The 15,116-nt window shown below is 47.8% G+C and overlaps 1 protein-coding gene and 1 pseudogene across 1 annotated transcript in view; one reads left to right on the plus strand and one right to left on the minus strand.

Moving 5' to 3' along the window:
- The window catches only part of LOC144124608 (uncharacterized), a 165,344-nt gene that overhangs the window by 89,688 nt on the left and 60,540 nt on the right, over positions 1-15,116 (plus strand). The window lies entirely within an intron of this gene.
- LOC144126339 (uncharacterized) lies at positions 1,523-2,623 on the minus strand (annotated as a pseudogene).

A 15,116-nucleotide genomic window follows, 5' to 3' on the forward strand; every position in this document is an offset into this window, starting at 1 on the left:
GCTGCTCGAACGTGGCGTGCACCAGCTCCACTGCATCCCTAAGTGGCTTGTTTTATCCGGCGTAGGCATTACCCGGTCCTTCGGGACGTTGCTTGCGCGCGGGGTATATTCGATTTCTCCAAAATCGCAGTCGTCATCAAATATGACGCTCACCGAACCTACCTTCCCGACGTAAGGGTGTAGCTTATTTGCATGTACTAGCATGCGGCGACCGTCACTCTTCTGCACATAGTACGAGTGCTCGCGGTACCTTTTTGTCACCACCGCCGGCCCTAGCCACTTCGGGTACATTTTCCCTGGCCTCTTGTCATCAAAGACGAGGACCGCCTCACCTTCGCGAAAGGGTTTTACCATTGCGTGCTTGTTGTAGTGCGACAAGTACGCCTCTTGCTGTTTTCTAGTCGTTAGCTCCTCAATGTCGGCCGCGTTCTCGAGCTGTGCTTTTAGATTTTTCAAATACTCAGCGGGAGCACTCGCTAGCTCCCCGGGTACCTCAATGTCTCCTGCCCAGCTTTGCTTCAGGATACCGAGTGGTCCTACTGGGTCTCGGCCGTAAAGCATTCGGAAGGGTGACACGCCAGTGGAGTCGTGTGGCACCTCCCGATAGGCCCAAAGAAGAAAGGGAATGAACTTGTCCCAGTTTTCGGTTCCTTTTCGATTACGGGTGAGAGCATGGTCTTAAAGACTCTGTTCCCCCTCTCCACCACCCCATTGCTCTCCCATTGCGGAAAAGCGTGGGGTACAGCCGAGTCTTTCGAGGAACTCCTTCGTAAGTGCGGCTGTGAAATTGGTGCCGCAGTCTGAGCACACCACCTCGGGAACCCCAGTCCGGCTAAACACCGAAAGCAGCGCGTCGCAGGTTGCCCTGGCGGACAAAGACCTTAGGCAGACTACTTCTGGCCAACGCGTGCACAGATCTATTTTGCAAAGCGCGTACCGATGTCCTCGGCCAGACGATGACTCAATCGGACCTATGATATCCACGTTCACTTTCTGAAAGGGAAACTTCGGGCGAGTGAGAGGCGTTATCGGTACACTATCGGTTCGCCGGTGGTCTGAACGCACTTGACAGCTATGGCAGCTGTCACAGTGTTTGCGAAAATCCGACTCCATGCCCGGTCAATAGAAACTGTACTTTAGGCGAGCTTTAGTCTTGCGAAATCCCAGGTGTCCCCCCCCCCAATAGGACTCGTGTGCTAGGCTGAGTGCGGCCTCGCGCCGTAATCTTGGCAGTACTAACTGCTGTACCCGTTGGCCTAGCACCTGGTCTTTATGATACAAAACTCCGTCTACGATAGACATACCCGCCTTTCCTTTCTTGGCGTTCTGCCAGGCCTGACGCAGAGTCTCATCCTCATGCTGCTCCACGCGAAACTTCTGTGCCCCGCTGAGCTCAGCCGTGCCGCCCGCCTGTGATGGCTCGACCTCATTAGTGTCAACTGTCTGCTGGGGCAGGGTTTCGTCAGCGAACGCCAGGACGGGCTCTGTGCCCACGTCTGGCCCTGATCTATCTGGCCTGTCTTCAGCCGGCGGGCGACAGAGTTCCCACCGCCTGCACGAGACCCTCACTCTCCGTCTTGCCCGAGTCGTGCAGCTGTTCCCATGCGTCTGCGGAAATTAGACAGTCGGCTTGTGTGAGCTTGTCGGTGAGCGCACACAACACCGGTGTCGCATAATCCACATTTTCGATCAGGGGAGCGCCACGACACAGCGCCAACGGAACTACTGCCAGTTTTGCCTCTACCTTCTCTCTGAAAGCGGAGACGAGATCGATTGTCCATGTGGGGATATGAACTCCACAGGTACAAGGCTTTCGCGCACTACGGTGATATCTACACCGGTGTCCACAATAGCGCCAATAACCGCTTCCCTACAGCAGATTTTAATGTCCCTGAGCGCTGGACGCGTGGATTGTATGGCATGGGTGGACACACGTGCTGTTAGCCTATCATCGCACGGTGGATTCTTTCGTCTGTCAGGTGGGTTCTCACGATCAAATGGGCAGTTCGCGACAACATGTCTCCAGCTTCCGCATCGGAAACAGCCACCCGACCGCGATACATTTTCTTTTCTCCTCCTGGCCTGACTGCGGCTATTCTGTCTCCTTGCTCTGCTCCATGCTTCTGCGTAGGTGGGGCTTGCGTTCTCGGTTTTGGGGCGCGTCAAAACCTTTAAAGCTGTCGGCTTTCCTCTGAGCGCTTCCCTTCCCGGCGGCTTCCTCGTATGTCTGTAGCAGTGCAGCTATCTCATCCGCATTCAGCCATTTCTCACCCTCGCGCAGCTTGACATATTTATGTGCTTCTTCTGATAGCCCCGCCTTGAGCTGGTCGGCAACCAGTAGCTTCAATAATCCGTCAAAAGACGACACGCATCGTGACTTTAAATAAAAATTTAAGTAACTCTGGAGGCGTGCGACAAATGCCTTCCAGGTTTCTTCGCGGCGCTTGGTGGCCCCAGAAAACCACCTTTGATACTCTGCGGCTGTAAGTTTCAACTGGTCTAGGACCACCGCCTTCAACTTGTCATAGTCCCTGTGCTGCTCTGCGGGGAACCGTGTCGATAAGTAGGTTACCCGCTCAGCCAGCACCGGGAACACAAGCTGCGCCCAATGTTCCTTCGGCATTCGGCACGTTGTAAGCCACGAACGAGCATTCCACGGACTCAAACCTGACGGGTACTTCACCGACTGCCGACAATTTGGGGAACGCGCCGGCGAGTAGCTTAGCGTACTGTCTCAACCGCTCGTCCTCGGAAGGCGCCGCATTCTGGCTTCGAGCACGCATGATTTGCATCTCGAGCTCTAAGGCTCTTATCTTTTTTTCATACAATTCCAACTCTTTCTCAATGTTTTGGCCATGCCGTGACCCCGACGCCTCGTTGCTGCCCTTATCTCCACCGTCCCCCCTGTCACCACTGTAACTACCACTGTCCATCGTAGATGCCTTGTCGTGGTTAAGATGACCAAATCTGGTTATCATCAACTACGCAAGCCTTAGTCAAACAGTGACCGCTAAGAAAACGGAGGAACCAGGGAACTCACTCGGAGCTGCGCTCAGGGTCCTCTTTTCGGGCAGGAATGGCGGCGACCTCGGACCAGGTGCCGAATGAAGCCGCTAGCTGCTGCCTTCACTCGGGGATGCCGTTTTCTGTCCGCTGAAGGCCGTGTTTGCTTGAATCTTCCAACTGCCGCCGTTGCTCAGGGATACCACTCTGTGTCTGTTGAAGGCCTTGTCTTCGGCGTTTCACGCCCGATGCGGTTCGCACCTTCGTACCCCCGTAGCCTGTCGTCCTTTCGGTATCTCGCCTTGGATGCCGAACTTCGTCGTTCTCTCCGTGGATGTCTTCGTCCGTTCCTCGGGGCCGCTGCAGAGCACCAGTACTGTCGACTGCGCCAGTAAAAGTTTGCCGGTGGTGTTGGTCCGGTGATTTCCAGAAACTGGATGCACCGCTTGAAGGCTTCTCGATGATATGACTTACAAGCGAAGCGATTTAGTGAGAAACGAACTTTTATACCGGCTATTTACAGATGGGTACAAACAAAAGTCAGTATACGGCCACAACTATCCGCGGCCGGCCTAGCCGACCGCCTGCACAGAGGCGAGGGACACCGCGTCCCAACAGTCAAACTGGCGCGCCTTGCACCAGCTCTCAACGGTCACTCCCTCCGCACTTGGCCAGACCGAGCGCCTGCCAGCTCGGAGTAGCTAGAAACCAAAGCACACAGGCGCGGCTCCCTGCGCGGGTACACCCCGAAGATGCCCGCGCCCCTTTCCACACGTAAAAATAAACTGCTAACTGCGGCTCATCAGTTTTGACGAATAGGAAAGCTCAGAACTGATGTCAGCGTTTTCTCTTACCCCCGAGTTCCTCCCTAAGCGGTCTCGCAATCCTTCGCCAAGGGGACAGGGGTCCAAGGTCGAGGCCGGCAGATAGCCCCGCCGTCCGAAGCGGCGAAGGAAACCGCAAGGTTGAATGGGGAGACTAACCAAAAAGGCATGAGTACCCTTCTAACGGCGTGCACCAAAGCAAAACAAAATAAAATAAAACCGGACGCGCAGCGTAGTTCACTGCCCTCTCGCGGAATATTCGCAACACATGTACAAAAAGATGCGACAGCGCGCCGAACCCTACAAAAGCAGTTAAAAATGTTGTCTCGACAAGAATATTAAATACAGTGCACGCGTTCTACGTCTTCTCTAGAGCGACGTCCGTGCTTCGTGGTTACGCAGTGACGCAAGTGAACTAAGAATAACTGTACCTAAATTGTTTTAGCTTTTTACTTAAACCTGTGAGAGTGAATCTGAATTCGTTTTTTCTAGGCGAAGATGGTCTAGCGCTGGTTAGCCAAAGCAGAAGTTGCTGAATATTCAGGATTAGTGAAAGACGTAGAGATGAAAAAAGAAGGAGGCCTAAAGGAAGATAAGGATTTACTGGCAGAAGTATAGAAGCAGGAAGAGTCGAACATTGGTCTTGCTCCCATCTAACGCGAGTGTAATGGGCCCATTGGCAAAAGTTACAATATGCTGGTTTACAAGTGGCAGGTTGAAACCATGTTCTCCAATGTACCCAATAGAGAGATCAAACTTTTATGCTCGCTCAGTGGTCGATCATGTATGGCAGGACCGAATCGGTCAGTGCTTAAGTGTTTATATGCCACCAAGAAGGAGAACTAGTACAAGATAGATGTTCTACGGGGACACTCAGGATCACTTGAAAGAAGGGATATGTAAGTGCGTGCTCCAGGAAATAAAAGACTCGCTCAAGGATTTTTATGCTCTTTAATTGCTTCCCTAAACTTCAGTCCTCCTCATAGAATTAAGGATGCCATTTCTGCCACTTGAATATATTTGTCTTTAAGGGCATGGGGAAAATACTACGCGTTGAGTACGCGCCTGATGCAATCACTTGGCCCCGGCGTTCCGTTATGAGGACACAGTCCAATTATTCAGCACCGGCGCATGTGCAAGATAATGACGTGAAAGGGCATATTTACAGCGGGACGAAGATGTGTACAAAGCGAGGCAGGCGATGAGACGAACAGCAAGGGGCCAGCAGCGCGAAGCACATCACTTCGTTCTCTTTGCCAACACTGCAATTTGGCCTAATCGTTGAACGCGCCTACAGCCGTGACATCATCATATTTGTTCGCTTACATTGCTAGAAAAAGATAGGTAATAAAAATTCTTGAGTTCTACAAATAATTTCAAGGCTGAAAAGAGTAATATAAATGTATCATAACGTCTTAAAGTGAGTCATTGCTATGGCAAACAAGGATAATTTTCTGTGTTTTAGATTTATTAAAGTGATTACTACTATACAGACGACCCTCCAGTCGTTGTCTCCGTTTTATTCTATGTGCGCATCAATAATTCGTAGGCGGTTGTGTTCAAGGAACTGCCTCTTGTGCAGAAAACTCTACTTTGAAATGGGACCTTCCAGTCGCAGTGGAAACATTTTATATTTTATAGAGAAACCAAGGAGAGGCCAGAAGTAATCACGCCGGCATTGGTACTGACAGCGGCCCACCATTCGGAAATTACTTACTTTTGGCCACATTGCCTTAAGTGGGCATTAGGGTCTTTGGCCGCAAGTACTGTGCACTATTTACAACCAAGGTTCGCAAAATAAGCTTTGTAAAGGCCGCATTTTCTAAAGATTGATTCCGTTTACGGCATATATTTCGCGACAAATGCATTAAAATCGTCACTAACTTGTTTTAGTATATACGCCAGCTTTACTCAGAAGTCACACTTTTTAATAATGAGCGTTGAAAGCGATTGATTTGGTGTGGCTGTCTACTATCACGGTTCTAAAAATTTCACAGAGCAACGCACCTGTGGTCGGAGCGAGGCCGCACGCTTGTTGCGATAAACTGCCTGAGTAAGTTCGCTGGCGTGAGACCGGAGGCTGTAGTTCAGTTCATTCTTACTTTGTTTATTAGGCGTGTTCGAATATTCCTTTTCGAAAACAGATCGCAGACGAATATGCTAGCTGTGCTGCCCTATAGCGTGCTAGGGTATAGCTGTGCTACCGTATTCGTTAGCGGTGCTAACGAATAGTGTAGTATAGTAAAAACTGAATCGAATATCAATCTAGTAGTGAAACAATCGAATTGAATACGAATCGAATATTTTTGCGAATTATTCATAGAAAAATCTTGCTAGGCAGCGCAGCGCTAGCGGCGGCGCTCTTGTGATGGATGGAGTTGCTGGTGTCATAGTACGCAACACTAATCACCACCAGGGGGTGCCGCAGCACGAAATTATTATATAAACAATATGACCATCTTGTAACACGCGCACCTGCTGCTACTGACGATGGCAGCGAACCAGCTGCAAATCTCACTTGGTGAATGAGACGAGGGTTTGAGCCATGGCCTCCGATACCGGGCATGCAGGCAGGGCTTACTAAACATAGGTGAGTTTTGACATGTCGCCCAATATGAAGGTCATATACATTAATATTACGGACGATGCTTCACGAACTGACAGCGGCGCTGCCCTGAAGCCTTCTTCGCACACAGAGAAATCGGCCGAACATGCTGTGCGTGTCGGATTGGGCCCTGTTTTTGAAACAGTCGTCAAGAAAAAAAACTACAGAATGCCATAATCAAACTTCGTGTCAGTTATTCTAAAAGTATGCGGCAACTCGGGAGAACATCTCGTTAATTTGAAAACTCGTGAGAAAGCACTATTTGATTGCTTCAACGAACCAAATAGCAAAATATTTGGTTCGCGATTCTCAAATTTCGGCTATTAGCAAACACTTATACGTTCATTTCAAGTTCGTGGTAAGCAACGTTTGAGAGCGGCAAATTTGATATCAAAAGATAAACGCCTGCCGGTCGCGGACATTTCATTCTACAGGAGCTTTTGCTTGCTTTAGTATTTATATTCAGCTGTACCTAAAATCCCTTCTCATGATGACAGCAACGAAACGCTATTGCTGTCTTTGTGTAGATATTTAGAGTCTGCAATTGCGTAATGATTTCTTTTTATTGCAAACTGGAAACATATGTACATATTTTACTAAGAAACCTAGCACCATATATACTGATTCCAATATTTTAGTACCCTGCTTCAGTGTTTCAGCGAAACCTGGTATTCAGCTGTCGATTTCAAGTTCTTTGCAACATCTCCGCCCATACTCTATGCGTTATACAGGTAGGTACAATAATTACAAGCGTCAGGAAGAGTCTAGTAGGCTGCTTCTTATGATATTGAAAATGAATTCTCATACTTTTTGTTTGGTGTGAATAACGCGCTACACACTAACAAAAACGACAAGTGGAACGGGGGACACAGGACAAGCGCACGCTACCAACTGAGATTTATTCTGGTACGAGGGTACATAAATACATTTCATGCACATGCTGAAACAATCAATTCATTGTCAATGGCTGTGTCGCACGCTCCTTCGTTTCTTGATTAGATGCAACTCCTCACTTGATAACAACACCGAGGGTGTGCTTACGCACTTGTCTTCACCGGCCTCCCATATCTCAAATGCTTCTTTTATTTCGCTTTCTTTCTTGTCCTTTGCCCAAGGTAAAATTGCAGTCCGTTCAAAGTAAGGTGAACATCTGTGATTTGCGCAATGGGGGCGAGGTTTCCAGGATTCGTTATTTTTCCTAAGTTATGACTGTGCTCTTTCAACCTGGTGTTTAGACATCTGCGAGATTCACCTATGCAGCTCATGCCGTATGACAAGGAAATTTTGTAGACTATACCGGTGGCACATTCTACGAACTTTTCTTGGTGTGCGATACCACAAGTGTTAGCTACTTTTTTCCTCGATTTATTCATTTCATGACAAAGGCCCACTTATTTCCGGTGTGTGGTAAACACCAGGGCAACATCATATCTGTTTGCTACTTTCTTTAACCCGTGCGAAACATTATGTACATAAGGAATGACAACCAAACCAGCACCCTGCTCTGCATGCTTCTTTTTTGCGGTATTCTGCTATCCAGTAGCTTTTGTAGATTCTTTTCAGCCACAGACGTTATTACCACGTCAGGGTACCCACTCATACTGGATAGCAAAATACCGCAAAAAAAAGCATGCAGAGCAGGGTGTTGGTGTGGTTGTCATTCCTTATGTACATAATGTTTCGCACGGCTTAAAGAAAGTAGCAAACAGATTTGATGTTCTCGTGCGGTTTCAATGAAACATCTGCAATCTGGTGGAGTGCCTTGACGCGTAGTACTATTGCTCGTCCAAGTGATACCTAATACCGAGACTACTGAAGAGTGGCGTTCAGCGCATTCGTTTCACTAGGCAAAAGGGCAAATGGTCTCTTTGTCTAATCGGCCTTCAAAAGACGGCAGTGACGTCAAGGGTGTCGTGAGATTGGTTGCATTGATGAGATCACTTTTATTTAATAGCTGAATTGTGGAGCTCACTTCCCATCATCGCGTATTCCTGCTCACTATTACTTACAAATAGGCCCACACTGATGGTTTGTCTTCTTGCGGCACCGTGTATTTCCCTCGCTAATTCGTCACAGCATTTTTTTTTCATCGTGTTGGTCCTTACCGTGCAACGACCATGTACGTTCACTTGCTGTTTTTAACAACTGTAGTTGCTTTCACATCGCTTTGAAAACTTCGCATTTTTTGGGCGGCTTTTTACCTTTACTGCCCAGAACTTCAATTTCTTTCTTCAGGCATAGATCTTTTCTATACTTCTCTCTCTTTTCTCCCGAGCTATTTCTGCCTCAACCAACAGGAGATCATCTTCGTCGTCCTGACTAAGAATACTAGCAGCGCCCTTGACACCACCTGCCGAATGGGTACAGGGCCTAACTTTCCTTTCCCGCAATAAAATATGCTGGTGTCCTGCCACTGCTTTAACTATGGGTAGTAACAAATTATTAAGGGCACGTAATAATCTAAATTCGAAAAAGCATCTAAAATCACTCGAATGCAGGGAATTCACTTTCGGCGGTTGAAATTATAAATTTCATAGAGTGACAAAAAAACCCATAACTGCAAACTGTATCTTGTGTGATCCGCAAGCAAATACCCCTCTCATAGATCAGTGCAATGGATTACCGCGATACAGGTGCTGTAACAAAACTAAAAACAGCTATTTTGTATAGTGGACTTCGGCAGCTTATGATTAGTTGTTTAGTGTGGAATTTCTATATTGTTTCGCGACGTTGAAAACCGCTTGTACAATGGTTCAGAAACTAGGAGCCATTGTACATTTCACATTGTACATTGGTTCAGTGCAGCTGCTGGACCTCCGTCAAATTACTCATTACAACATTTAGTCCAGGAGACCAATAAGGGTTTCCTGTGCCCAATCTGAAAAATAAAATTTCTTAATTTGTTCTGATGTGTATTGTGGGCGTCTCCCGTTTTTAGGGTTTGAGCCCATGCTTTTTTAGTGTAAGCAAGAAGACACATGACAGACGTGGCAGTCACTACCAAGCTATCGGCGTCACGCACCTTACCCTAGAGGCAAACTTCTTCGGAGTTTTTTTTTTTTTTTGGCTGTGAAGCGCATTCAGATATCTCGATGTCGTTACTGACGCCGAAAGGACAGGACATGCTAAACACGATGGTTGATTCACTGGTTGAGACCATTTTTCAAGAGACCGTTCCTTCATTGCATTATCCCCTCTTGAGTTGCTGCCTTTCTTAATGTTTTCAGACAGACATCCTGTGCAGGTTGAGCGTCTCATCGTGAAGGTGAAATATTAAATGCGGTCACCTCTAAATGCGCTTCTTTCCGGTGGCCACAGGTAGGAATTGCCATAGCTATCGCACTGCTCGGCGCATAAACTATTGCCACGGCGATCTATATGGGCATCCATGACACGGAGTTTCGTACGACGTAAGCACTTGCATTGATTTCACAAGTCAAGAGAGTCTAAGCGGCCTTCAATAGGCGGCAGTGGCGCCAAGGGTTGGTAGCGCTCCTTCCTGCGTCAGCCACTGAGTTTCAGTATTACTCAAATGGTTTATTATTTCTAGCAAGACAAGTCAACAAGGTTGACGATGCCCCGAACACCAACCACGCGCACCTATTGCGTCCTCCGGCTCGGAAGGCGGCAGTTTGGCACATCCTGAACCAACAAAGCGTGACGCCCGACGTTACAACCGCCGTCATAGACTGATGACGTTCGCCCCGGGCGACAAAGTGTGGATATGAACTCCCATTCGACGCTGGGGTCTTTCCAAAAAAACTGATAAAGCAGTATTTCAGCCCCTACAGAGTTATCCGTCAGCTGAGTGACGTAACCTATGAAGTTCTTTCGGACGGGGTTTCCTGGACTACTAGCCGTCAACATAGACAAGATATTGTTCATGTCGTGCGGATGAAGCTCTATTTTTCACGAGACATTTAGTGGCTAAGTGCCGCGGGTTACTCAGTTTTGTTTTTTCTTTGCAGCTATTCTCTTGTTAAATCATCGGGCCGATGCTCTTTCCGAGAGGGGGGGGGGGGGGGTAATGTTGCGCCTACAATGGCCGCTTGGCGGCTGTTCGACGCGCAGCTCGTGCGCCACGCTTTTTGCTTCTGAGGAAGAAACTGACGTTCCACTCTGGCCATATCTGTGAGCTGTTGAATCTTCTCAGCGCTTCTCGGTGTTGGCGTTTCTCTGCCGTTTAGACGCGAGCTACCAGCACCAACTGCTGCATGACGTTATTAAGCAAAAGAGAAACTTGCGCGTACTCCAGCTCAAGAGCTGCTCTATCAGAGCTCCTTAAACGAGAAGCCCATAAAATGATTAAGCTTCAGTACTACTTCACAACTACATAATTAATTAACTATCGCAAATTACATAATTCTCTGACGAGACTGCCTTGCTAAGTCACTCGGGAGTAGTGCTGCAAAGCATGATAATTGAGTCAGGCAGAGCAGAACCATAGGTCTTATAACTAACATACAGAAAACCAAAGTAATGCTCAACAGTCCCACAAGGGTACAGCAGTTCACAATTAGTAGCGATGCGATTGATGTGGTAGGGGAATACGTCTACTTAGGACAGGTAATGACCGCCGATCCGGATCATGAGAGCGAACTGACGTGAAGAATAAGAACAGGGTGGAGCGCATATGGCAGGTTCTCTCAGATTATGAATGGCAGTTTACCAATATCCCTCAAAAGAAAAGTATACAACAGCTGCATCTTACCAATCCCCGCCTATGCGGTAGAAACGTGGAGGCTATTGAGAAGGGTTCAGCGTAAGTTTAGGACCACGCAGTGAGATATGGAAAAGAAAATGATAGATGTAACGTTAAGAGACCGGAAGCGGGCAAACAAGGTGTGGGAACAAACGCGTGTTAACGACTTCCTATTCGAAAATAATGTGAAAGCAAGATAAGCGCTGGTCTCTAAGGGTAACAGAGCGGATTGCAAGAGAAGGCAAGCGTAGCAGGCGGCGGTAGAAAGTTATGTGAGCGGATGAGAGTAAGAAGTTTGCGGGGATGCGGTGGCCACAGCAGGAAAAGGACAAGGTTAATTGAAGATACATGGAAGATGCATTAGCGTGCAGTGGGCGTTGTCATGCTGATGATGATGATGATGACCATTTCACAAGCGTTCAACAAGTCAACAAGCATCAGGTAACTAGAGTATGCGCTAGCGGTGAAGTTCGCTGGTTTTTCTGCTTTTGCGCTTAATGATCAACGGCCCTGGCTGTTCGCTGAAGCGGTAAACAGTCCATAGTCGGCGCAATCTTGTAGCGTTTAGAGAATTTGTCTAGGATATCTGAGTGAAGTATGGATGCAAAACTACATCAAATTCGGGAAAAAAGAAGCGCTAAGAAATATCCATATGGTCTAGGCCGTGCAGGTTGGCTCATTTGATAACGATTACTGACGATCTTTCCCTGCATTTATTTTCAAAGGGTACAAAAGTCGCACTCAGTCGGCTTTTTTTAGCATAATTACGCATTCACAGTCGTTTTCGTCTCCGCAGCGCGGTACCTTCATGATTTGTTCACCGTGTCTATTTCGCCCAGACGAAGTCGCTAATCCTAGGCTTCGGTGGCTTCCGCATGCCCACTCGACGACAGAGCATGATGATCGCTCTTTTCGGTTTGTCTTGGTGGCAGTGATTAAGAAGTCGGGAGTCCAAATGCCCTTGAATTTCAGTCAGTGCACGCGATGTTCGTGCTTCGGTGATTTCAAATAAGATTGTTTTATCCTTCATCCTAGCGCATAAAAGTGGACGGCGTAAGAAAAAAAGCTTTCTTGGGAAGTTTTACTGACAAACGGACGTGTTACGAGCTCAGCGTACATCATCATCATCATCATCATCAGCCTTACTACACCCACTGCAGGGCAAAGGCCTCTCCCATGTCTCTCCAATTAACCCTATCCTTTGCCAGCTGCATCCACCCTTTGCCTGCAAACTTCTTGATCTCATCCGCCCATCTAACCTTCTGCCGCCCCCTGCTACGCTTACTTTCTCTTGAAACCCACTCCGTTACCCTTAAAGACCAGCGGTTATCTTGCCTTCGCATCACATGCCCTGCCCAAGCCCATTTCTTTCTCTTGATTTCGACTAGGATGTCATTAACCCGTGTTTGTTCCCTCACCCACTCTGCCCGCTTCCGATCTCTTAACGTTACACCTATCATTTTTCTTTCCATGGCTCGCTGCGTTGTCCGTACAAGGACTTGCACAAATGCCATGGACGGTTTAGGTTCCTCAGCCAGCCTTTCCCAGCAACGCTGTACAGAGTAATTTTTTACGACGATAGCCGTTACCGGCGAGGAAATGCGGCGGGCAGGTGCGTGTTCGTACAGTTACATCCGGTTCGAGGGAAGACTCCAGAAAATATATTATGGGCTGCAGGAAAGGCGAGGGACCGTTGCATGCACGAAAATGGGGGGTGCACGAAAATGAAAATTGGATTTGAGCAAAGGAGCTGTCTCAAATCTCGACGGAAACTTGAACTGCGCTGAAGGAAAACGCTGAAGGGCTGACCGACTGAAGGAGTAGAGTAAGACGCACCATCCCTGAGGGCTTTGGAATAATATCTACCACCCGTGTTTTCTTAACGTCCCCTGGCATTGCACAACACTCCGACGTATTTTACTGTTCGCTACCATCGAAACGCGGCCGCCGCGGCTCGGATTTCATTCTGCTGCACCGAACACGATTTTGGATGTTTTCGTACTGTGGTAGCGAGGAGGCAGATACAATGCCCGAATTTAGTCTCCCGCCTTTGTGCTCTGCATCCGAACGCTGTAGAGGACGCTGCCACGGTGGTAGCAAGAAAGTGAGTAGAAAGTAGGGCTTTCCGTGTCACTTCTTCGTGCTCAGCAGTCGAACGCTATAGAAGAGGCTGCCAAGCGGCGGCAGTGAAGGCGGGTAAGCACGCTGGGATTTGACCCAGCGCCATGTTCTACAGCTGAACGCCGTAGAAGACGATTCCATGGCGACATCGAGTCATACTGCACAGGTATAACGCTGACACAAAGCCGGCTGAGAAGAAAATTGCATTAGAGCTTGGACAGAAGCTTTATAGTCTGGGTTCAATTTATCGAATCACCTCAGTTATTGTCAACCAAATATTTGATATGCGTGTGAAGAAATTTTTAAATATTGCGGAGGGAACTTAATACTATACTTACGTGCTTTGAATCTGTCAGCTTGAGTTCTATTGCAAGATTCATTAAAGATTCCTTACTTTGTAATGACAGACCTCCTCTTTAGCATACAGTAGTATTGAAGCGCATATATTCGGTTTGCCTTTATTCTTTAAAGAGCAACGTGGTTTTGTGGCCTATGGGTTGCATGCTCGTCTTGCGTTCTGAAGGTCCTTCGTTCAGTGATCCGCACTTTCTGAATAAATTTCTTTTTCGTTGCTGATAGGGTCATCGGGTTTGCGGACGCTACATTATCTTGCGTTCTGCAGCTAACATCATGCAAGACCATGCTGACATCATTGAGGTTCTCAGACCACTGCTGCTGGACAGCAACGCCGACAAGTTCCCTTGCCGATTAGCCATAAAATGCTTTCGGATCGAAAGGGCTGATGGATGAGTTGGGACTGCAACACTTTTTAGTCTCTAAAGCTGATTGTGCGGACCCCCACTCCCGCCGCTGTTGCTTTGCAGTGTGCGGCAAGGAGTCGATATTTTCCCTTTTCCTATAAGCAGTACATTGGACTTCTGCACAAACTTGAAAACATTTTTCTTCGCCTTCACCCCAGCTCCAAACCAACATTTTAACGCGACAGCGTCAAAGGCCCCGTTCTCCAGAAAATCCGGCGTCGGCGATGTGAACGAAAATCACGATCATGACCCTGACATGTGGTCCCCAGAGCACAACTTAGGAGGCATGTGAGCCACTTATGTCACGTGACCTGACAGCGTCACCACAACCTGCCCACCGTGGCAGGTGGCAGTCAAATTAATGCTTGGTCGGTCGGGAAGAGCAACCTGGGCCGCACAAGTCCTATACCGCTGGGGGCACCTGCCATCGCAGGGCAGTGGCGCATCGCTTAACCTCTGCACCACTGCTCCAGGAGGGGAATGGGGACTCCCACAGTTCTAGGAATGCAGAGTGGAGAATGCATGCATATATAGGAATTAACAAATGAAGCTATCGCATCGTACGTTTTAGGCGGAGCTTAAGTGTCTCCTCGACTTTTAATCTCTTGGTTCAAGGCTACGGTCACTACCTGTCCTATGTGCATAGGTATATTCTGTGCAGAACTCCAGTACTTGCTGCCAGTCGCAAATTGGCGTTCCCATCTCGGATTGCTGAGCATTAATTTACTTTTCTTCGAAATGATCTTTGGAACCGCCGTTATTTGCTTTTCAATGTCCGCTACAATCCTTCACAATTCGGACACCTGAGTTACTTAGCTAAGCAAAGCATGTTGGAGTGTAGGCTTCCTGACTCTTTCCGAGACACCTAAGATTTCCTTAAAAATGAAAAAGCTTAGTTTCGGCTGAAATGTAGAGCATCTGAAAAGCTCCATTTATTGAAGGGAAATTTAGGTCGGCTACAGACTACGGCATCCGAAGCGATGAATTTGTTAAAAACGCATAGCTTTTTGAATGCGGTAGATTTTACACATAAATAAGAGCGCGACCGACGGGTTAACAAGGAAGAGACACAAGCACGAGCGCTGACTAATAACTGAAAG

The sequence above is a fragment of the Amblyomma americanum genome, chromosome 3, assembly GCF_052857255.1.
Source record: "Amblyomma americanum isolate KBUSLIRL-KWMA chromosome 3, ASM5285725v1, whole genome shotgun sequence".
NCBI lineage: Eukaryota > Metazoa > Arthropoda > Arachnida > Ixodida > Ixodidae > Amblyomma > Amblyomma americanum.